Below are 8,633 nucleotides of genomic sequence, written 5' to 3' on the forward strand. Positions count from 1 at the left end.
AATACCAGTTTATTGACTAGCACAAACCTTAGTAAATCACCTTGCATGATTTATTTAAATACTCTCCTCCCATAAATTTTGCATCTGAAAGGGAAACTCCTACAAATGCATATGCAATAAGGTCAGCCGCAAAAATAACCCTGTCCATGCCTTTCCAGCGTTACTTTTTCAGTGCGTGTCTTTAGTAAATCCTTACAGTAGTTTTTCAAAGCAAAAAGAGGGTTTGCGCTGGTGTAAGCTGTTAGTAAAGTCTCATTTTTTGCCATAAAATCCAAATTGTTAAATCTTATTTTTATGGAGAATTGCAGTATTTATAAATAAATTATTTATCCATGCGCATCATTTATTTTTTAAATTCATGGGCCCTCGTAACCTTTAATCAAAATAACTTCTCCTCCCACTTGCAGCGACAAGTTAACGTTTTTAAAGTTTTAAATATCAAAGTGCTCAACAAATAAAGTTATTATCTCTTAAACTAGGGTGACCATATTTTGATTACCGAAAACCAGGACACTCTGCCCGGCAATGAGATACTCAAATGATACTCGGAATTTACTCAAAGATGCCTTATAATTTCAATACATTTAAAGTAGGTCTATGCCTCCTCTGTATGGATAGAAAATCGTTATATTACAAAATACTATCTATAACCAAAGAGACACAAATTCAGATAGGCTTCTCAGAGGTTACTCAACGTGTTTTATTATGACAAGTTTCAAAAATAACGAATGAAATAATGATATAAATAATGTCTCTTCTGTATTAGAAAAATAATAAATACCTAAAAAATACCTCTGCTATATTAGCAATCCAAATTTAACAGAAAATAGCTCTCACAAACTTACAAAAACTAACTAACAAAAAATATCTATATCTTTAGTTTTCTTCTTCATCCTCGTTTTCCTCTTCATCCTGTTTTTCTTCCTCATCCTCCTTGTTTGCCCATCTATATTTTGCTGTAGAGCTGATCTTTCCCAGCAGTTTTTTGTTACTTAACAAATAAGCATGAAAGTTAAAAAGAAATTTATATAGGCCTATCAGCTGTTACATCGCAAGGTACAAAGGAAGAGCACAACAAGCTGAACTCATTGTAGACGATAGCTGAAGGTTGCTCTGCTGTTACACAAAGTATCTGTTATTCAGTTACAGACGACTGCACAAATCGTGCATACTAATGAAAACATTTAAACTGTTACCTAGAAGTAAACAACTGTAGTTTAGGCATAAGTCAGCCGCGACGTTGAGAATATAGTTACCTTCAGTGGTGGAAAGAGTACTAAAAATTTGTACTCAAGTACAAGTACTGTTACATTGCTGAAACAATACTCAATTACAAGTTAAAGTACTGGTGTCAAAAAAGGACTCGAGTAAAAGTACAAATTACTCTTCTAAAAAACTACTCAAAGTACTAAAATTACTAATTACTTTTTAGCCGGCGATATTTAATGAATTGCCAAACAATATTCAATCAATCAGTAGAAAGTAGCTACTTTTTAACAAAGCACTTTCACCTTATTCATGAAGTGCATGAATTAGTGGTCACAATACTGGAATTTCTAACTTCAATACAATACAAATGATCAATATTCAGTATCATTTTAAATACCAATAACATTGATCAATTACCCTTACAATAATTTCACTTAAATATTTGCTCACTGTGTATTTGTGTCTTTACAGTAGGGTAACTTTGTTGCAGTAGCTCACATGCAGCACAAGAAAGCTTGATTTCAAACTGAATTGAATTTACAAAAAAAGACAAGAAAACAGTCAGTAATAAAACAGGAACAAAAACAAATTACCTCAATTCAGTTGAGGTATATGAAATATAACAACACTGAATTTTTATATGCCCTGTATCTTAAAGGGTTAGTTCACCCAAAAATGAAAATTCTGTCATTAATTACTCACTCTCGTGTTGTTCCAAATTCATAAGACCTTCGTTCATCTTCAGAACACAAATTCAGATCTTTTTGATGAAATCTGAGCTCTTTCTGACCCTCCATAGACTGTAACGTTATTACCACTTTTTATGGCCCAGAAAGGTAGTAAAGACATAGTTAAAACAGTCATGTGACAACAATGGGTCAACCCTAATGTTATGAAGCGACCGGAATACTTTTTGTGCACAAAATAAACAAACAAGACCACTTTATTCAACAATTTATTCTCTTCCATGTCAGTCTCTGACACTGTTGACGTAGTAAACACAGTCAGCTCATTTTATTGGCCGGATTCTGTGTCAGCATCACATGCATGCGCTGTGGTGCTCACACGAACACTGTCAGAGAGTGACACGGAGGGAGTAAATTGTTTAATAAAGTCGTTATTTTAGTTTTTTTGCACACAAAAAGTATTCTGGTCGCTTTATAACATTAAGGTTGAACCACTGTAGTCACATGGGCTATTTTAACAATGTCTTTACTATCTTTCTGGGCCTGCAAAAGTTGCAATTGTGTTGCAGTCTGGGGTCAGAAAGCGGATTTTATCAAAAATATCTTCATTTGTGTTCTGAAGATGAATGAAGGTCTTACGGGTTTGAAATGACATGAGGGTGAGTAATTAATGACAAACATTTCATTTTTTGGTTAATCTAACCCTTTTAAGAGCCATATAATGTTATTTAGATAAAAAGCATCAGAATGGTTTGACCTATAATGTTTGTATAGTGATGCAGTTACACAGACTAGGTTATTTATTATGTAAAAAAGAAAATTAAAGTAAAGAAATTAAAGATCCACTTTTGTTTGTTGAGACTGTAGCATTTTCATCGGCCAGGCATGGAAGTCTATTATGATTGTTTGATAACTTTTGACAACGTTTATTTTAAGAGCACGGAGAGATTCGCGATTGCACACTACACAGAGCGCGCGCTCAGTGGAGAGGCAGTTCACTTGTTTATTTGAGAGCTCGTGTCGTTTTCGGCCATTACATGAATGTGCTCTCGCGATACAATAATGTGCTCTCCACAAACCTGCGGGTATGATTAAAATTATGCGCAATACCTGCAATCCTGCGCTGTAACTGAAACGAGTGACAGGAGGAGGCGTCGGGGAGATGAGAGATGAGAACGCGCCGCTGGTAAAATTTCAGGGTTTTCATTGGTCCGTTTACGATCGGATAACTTTATTGGCTACCGATATGCTGGTCAAAGCAGAGCCATATGGTTTCAATATTAATTCAAATTGTTGGCGTACTCAGTAACGGAATGTGATTTTACAAGTAGCGAAGTAGATTTCTAAGCTTAATTTGTACTTAAGTACAAGTAAAATTACAGATTAAAAAATGTACTCAAAAAAGTACAAAAACCCGAAAAAACTACTTAATTACAGTAACGTGAGTAGTTGTAATTCGTTACTTCCACCTCTGGTTACCTTTATGGAATAATCCACTAGTGTCTTGAGATACAATCTGAACTAATATTCTCAGTTGCACGTGCATTATTAATATATAAATATTAACTCATTAATATATGCTCCGCCTTCGGAAACCGAAAATCTCGTAACACCGGTAAATTTAATGGCCCAATGAAAGACAATGAAAACCAGGACATTTTCATCACTTTATAAAAAACAACCAGGACGGCCAGGACAGGACGTGCAAACAGGACATGTCCTGGGAAAACAGGACGTTTGGTCACCCTACTTAAACGAGAGAAGTGATTCTGAACTGCTGAAATGAGATGTCAGCAATAGAGTGCCCCAGGGATGACGTGTTTTTGTAGGCCAACCCGGAAGTTAGCGGCGCACGGGTTCCCTCGATCGAAAGCCTATGCATTTTTCCCATAGACTTTTGGAAAATCGCAGAAAATAAGCTCTGTGTTTAACAAAGGGTTATGACACTTACACGTTTTGTCTATCAAGATAATCTTTACAAGTTAACACAACATTTATAGATTTTGAAGCCTAAATAAAGTGGTCAGATATAAAAGGCTAACAGTAGGCTATAAACGGACTACAGCACACCATGGTCGCGGATCAACGTCGTCACCACCAAGCGTCCTCAAACTTTATTTAGAAAACAACTCTATTTAAAAACATGCTCGCTGATTATGATCTGTGCTGTTATCAATACTTTTCCACTTTTTCATAAGAAATGCTGTCCAAATGTCCCGTTTTTAGTGATGACGTCTAAAGTCCCCACCAAAGGAAGTAGTCCATTTTAGCAATTTGTTAGCAACCGCCGAATTTAAGACACAGTAAAAGTTTAAAAAATCACAAGTGGGTTATGACTGGTGTGTTTTATGTCATAGATCAAAACGTGAAAGTATTTAGAGGCTTTGTTAACCACAGACCTTATTTCAGGGGATTTAGCAAAAACCCATTCAAAAAACCCATAGACTTGACGGCGCTGGAACCGGAAGTCCTAAAATGCTCACTCGCTTCCGGGTTTTGCCTACAAAAATGCATCATCCCTGAGACACTCTATAGAGTGGTGGAATTATGACATCACTTTGTAGGCCAATCAGCAGTTAGCATCATGCTGGTTCCCTCGACAAAAACCCAATAGGATTTTTCCATAGGCTTTTGGATTATCGCAAAAAATAAATTCTGTGATCGACAAAAGTCGTCTGATTTAGCCACTTGTTAGTAACCATCATTTTCAATACATGTAATACCTTAAAAAATCACGGGTAGGTTAATAATATAATGTATTTTATGTGGTATAATAAGGTATTTTATGTCGTAGAATAAAACATGTTAACCACTGACCTTATTTCAGCCATTTAACCAAAAACTAGGGCTGGGCGATATATCAATTGTCACATGCATTTCGTCAGTAAAGCCGGTTCCCTGATTACCGTGAAAACGGCATCACCTGCTTTCAAATGGAGCGCCATTTAATAGACAGAACTGTAGATCACTGACAAGCCACGCAATATAGCGTTCATATCACAGATGAATCGCCTTCGATAATGAACGCAATATTGTGTAGCTTGTTCTACAAGACTTGCTCTGGAATTGATACAGAAAAACAGACGCTGTTGTTCGTATGACAGTGTATCGGGCGCAGAAGAAGCCTCCTGAGCTGAAATTTCGTTTTTTTTGTTTCCGACACGCACTGTAAGCGGTTGACCAATCACAACAGACTGGGCCATCTTACCAAAGGAGGCTTTTAGAGAGACAGAACATTCGAACTGACTGTTTTCAGACACTTTTCGAGAACATAGGTGGTGTGCAATGAATATTAAAAAAATTTAAGTGTTTTTGACCTTGGATGCATGTAAACCTATTGTAGGAGACCTCCAAAACAAAATGAGGAACCTTTAAAATAGCATAATAAGGGCACTTTAATGAATTTTGAATGAATGAAAGTGTTACCATATTCATTTTAAGAGCTGCAATTTTGCAAATCAGTCTTAACATTTCTCACGGTGTTCAGAATTTGTTTTTGAGAACCCTAAAAATTGTACACATATGCCGGACAAAACAAGTGAAGTATTTTTAGGCTGCGGTTCACCTCAGTACACAAAATTTGCTCTTTGTTTGTTCGTTGGCATATTTTAGTCCCCGAAGCTTTATTGTGTGGGACGACAATTGTCTGAGCCACAGCGAGCTCTGAGAGCCTGTGGTTTGAGTCTCATAAAGGGTCATGATTTATGACCACTTCCTTTTTTCACAGTTGTGAGATGAATTTGTCTGCAGTACTAACGCTAGAAGACAGCAACAAATGGGAATCACACTTATTTTCCTGGATGTTTCCTGTCAACTTTACCATTCCCCCCCCAGCAGCTTTTCAATTTATGAGTGAGAAGCGAATCCCTGCGGCAATATAAATCATTCAATCCCTCTTGTGGTTTGCCTGCAATTCCTGGAGAAGTTCAGCGGGTCATTACGGTGTGCGGCTCTAATCTCTGTTTATGGATTTCATTTAGGGAAGCTTGTGGAAGGAGAATGTGGCCATTAATAAAATGACTCAAACATAAAGGATGTCAGTGAATGAGGGGAGAGGGGGATGGCGAAATACAGAGGGATGGAGAAAAAGACATTTGCATTGACTGGAATGACTGATGACTGTCCATTGTGACTTACTACAGGCAGATTTATCTTTTTAAATCACTTACTCTATGATTACATAATATCAGTTCAATTAAGCACATTTAATGACACATTAAATCAGTTTGAATATTTAATATCAAACACTTGAGGTTTTTAACATTCAAACTAACAACTTTCTGAGTAATGAACTGCATCGAAAAAGAGAAATTCTGACCTTTCTGATGCAAAAAAAAGAGTCGTCGGCACTAAATCACACAGCTATCCGTCACGCTCATCTCATGGTCCTGGAGTGAATTCCTTATGGGATTCCTTAAGCTATAGCACACGCTGAAATAGATGCCACTTGTGTTTGTACTCAGTGAAAGAGGAAGCAGCGGATCTGAATGCGCTCGGTCTGGTGGACTGATTCTCAAAAGTGGGCTGGATATCGTCTGTCCAGCTGTTGTACTCTGAATCCCCCTCCCACTCTGTTTCATTCCTATCATCTCTCTCCCTGTCTTGTTCCCCTTCTCATCTCATTGACATCTTCTCGGTTTCTTTAGCGGCTGATTTATGTTTCAATTAAAGACGAAAAAGATGTCTCAGTTAACTCATAAAAGATGGTACGATCATTCTCGCCTTAATTGTTGTAAAAGGGATTTGATTATCTCAGTGATATTACTCAGCTCAGCAGCTTAGACTAGATGACAGGCTTCTGTCTTGTCTTGTCCCATGGTGCCTTGCTCAGTCATTCATATCTGACAGAGCTAATCAGCGCTCTCATCAGCATCATGAGCTGAGAGGCCTCTTGAAGCCGTCTTTGTGGCGTTACTCTCAGATGTAATGAACACTCAATGACACCTTTAGCCGGGCAACATCACGGCTCATATATTGTATGAAAGGGCTGTTCTGCTTTGTGAATTAAGCATGAGGGGTTTTGTTGAATTTATAAATGATTAGCTTAGTCTTAAAATTAAAGGTTCTAAAAAGGGGTATGCCATAGATGAACCGTATTTAGCTTTCTATAAAGAATATTTCATTGAACATTTTTTTTCTTAGTGCGAAGAACAGTTTAAGGTAACACTTTACAATAGGGTCTCAGCTTTAACTAACTACAGTAGTTAACATGAAATAGCAATGAATAAAACTTCTAAAGCATCTAATAATCTTCCTTTAGTTTCTACATTTATTAAAATCAAATGCTATATTTCTTGTTTAACATTGTTTAAAGGATCTGAGCTACCATGAACTAACATTGATTTTTATTGACTAAATTTAGCAAAGATTAATAAATACTTTAACAAATGTATTTGGTAACACTTTATTGTTACTTGTTACATGAGCTTACTATAGTAATAACTATATAATTATGCATAATTACATGTAGCTAACCCTAAACCAAACCCTAATCTTAATCGATTTCAAAACACTGCTTTACGAATCTTTTGTTTCGAATCAGTGGTTCGGAGTGTGTATCAAACTGCCAAATTCACGTGAAACATTGAAATTTCGAAACACTTATGACTTAACAAAGCCTCGTTTACTGAAATCACATGACTTTGGCGCTCCGAACCACCGATTCGAAACAAAAGATTTGTAAAGTTTTGAAGCCTCAAGAAGTAGTGTTTTGAAATCGCCCAACACTAGATATTGTTGAATAAAGTCGTTATTTAGTTTTTTTGGACTTAGGACGAGGAGTCGAAACAAAGACGCTAAAATAAAGTGTAACTCTTTATTGTAAGGTAGCCGTGTTACAGTGTAAGTATACATTTAATTACTGAGTAATAATAATGAATTACATGTATATACTATAGTGTTAGGGTTAGAATCAGGATGTGGTTTAGGGTAAGTAGCATATAACTATAGTATAGGGTAAGTTATTATAGTAACACCATGTAACATGTAACAAGGACAAGAAAATAAAGTGTTACACCTTATTGTAAATTGTTACGCATTTTAAAAATCTAAAGAACTTGTTTCCACTCTAAAGAACCTTTTGTGGAATTTAAATGTTTCAAAGTTCTTCATATAAACATAAAGGACCTTTCTTTTTAAGAGTGTCTGTCAGATTTCACATTTAAACATACAGGTGGTAGAGTCTGTTTTTTCTTTGATATAAAAAATAAGCGGCAAAATTAAAAGAAGTACTGACTGCTTCTGATTTTATCAATAAAAGATTAAAAAATTGCACAATGATGTCTGTAATCTCTTTGTTATCTCAGTAACTGAATTTGTGACACGTCTGTCTGTCTACAGAGAGTCTGGCGCAGGCTGGCATATGGAGGGAGCTTTGGATGCAAGCAGTGGGGCAAAGCTATGCATGTCAATAGGACAGAGGCGTCATGCCTCCTGGGAAGGTCTTATCTCTTCTGCTCTGTGCACTAAAGACACGGAACACAGATTATGGATCGGCGCAAAGCAAAGCATGACTGTCTGGCGCAGCTCGCTTTTGCTATTGTTTTGTGAAGCATGAATAGGAATTCTGTTTCGGTAGTAACGAATGCTTGTGTTCTTAATACTCAATGATCATCACTGATTCATCTTGAACCAGTAAAAAACTCTCTGTTCCTCTTAAAGGGACAGTTCACCCAAAAAAATAAAGATTCTGTCATCATTTACTCACCCTCATGTTATTTCAAACCTGTCGTTCAACTC

The 8,633-nt window shown here is 36.5% G+C and overlaps 1 protein-coding gene and 1 long non-coding RNA gene across 2 annotated transcripts in view; one reads left to right on the forward strand and one right to left on the reverse strand.

Annotated features, from left to right (window-relative positions):
- Nucleotides 1-6,396, reverse strand: part of LOC137028670 (serine rich and transmembrane domain containing 1) — a 10,426-nt gene extending 4,030 nt beyond the window's left edge. Inside the window, exon 1 of the mRNA XM_067397733.1 lies at nucleotides 6,214-6,396. The gene's annotated coding sequence lies outside the window, so the exon portion shown is untranslated. The remainder of the gene's footprint in view (nucleotides 1-6,213) is intronic.
- Nucleotides 1-8,365, forward strand: part of LOC137028671 (uncharacterized) — a 12,644-nt gene extending 4,279 nt beyond the window's left edge. Inside the window, exon 4 of the long non-coding RNA XR_010896187.1 lies at nucleotides 8,235-8,365. This is a non-coding gene — a long non-coding RNA (uncharacterized lncRNA). The remainder of the gene's footprint in view (nucleotides 1-8,234) is intronic.
- The last annotated feature ends 268 nt before the right edge of the window (nucleotides 8,366-8,633 follow it).

Source organism: Chanodichthys erythropterus, chromosome 10 (genome assembly GCF_024489055.1).
Source record: "Chanodichthys erythropterus isolate Z2021 chromosome 10, ASM2448905v1, whole genome shotgun sequence".
Classification (NCBI taxonomy): Eukaryota; Metazoa; Chordata; class Actinopteri; order Cypriniformes; family Xenocyprididae; genus Chanodichthys; species Chanodichthys erythropterus.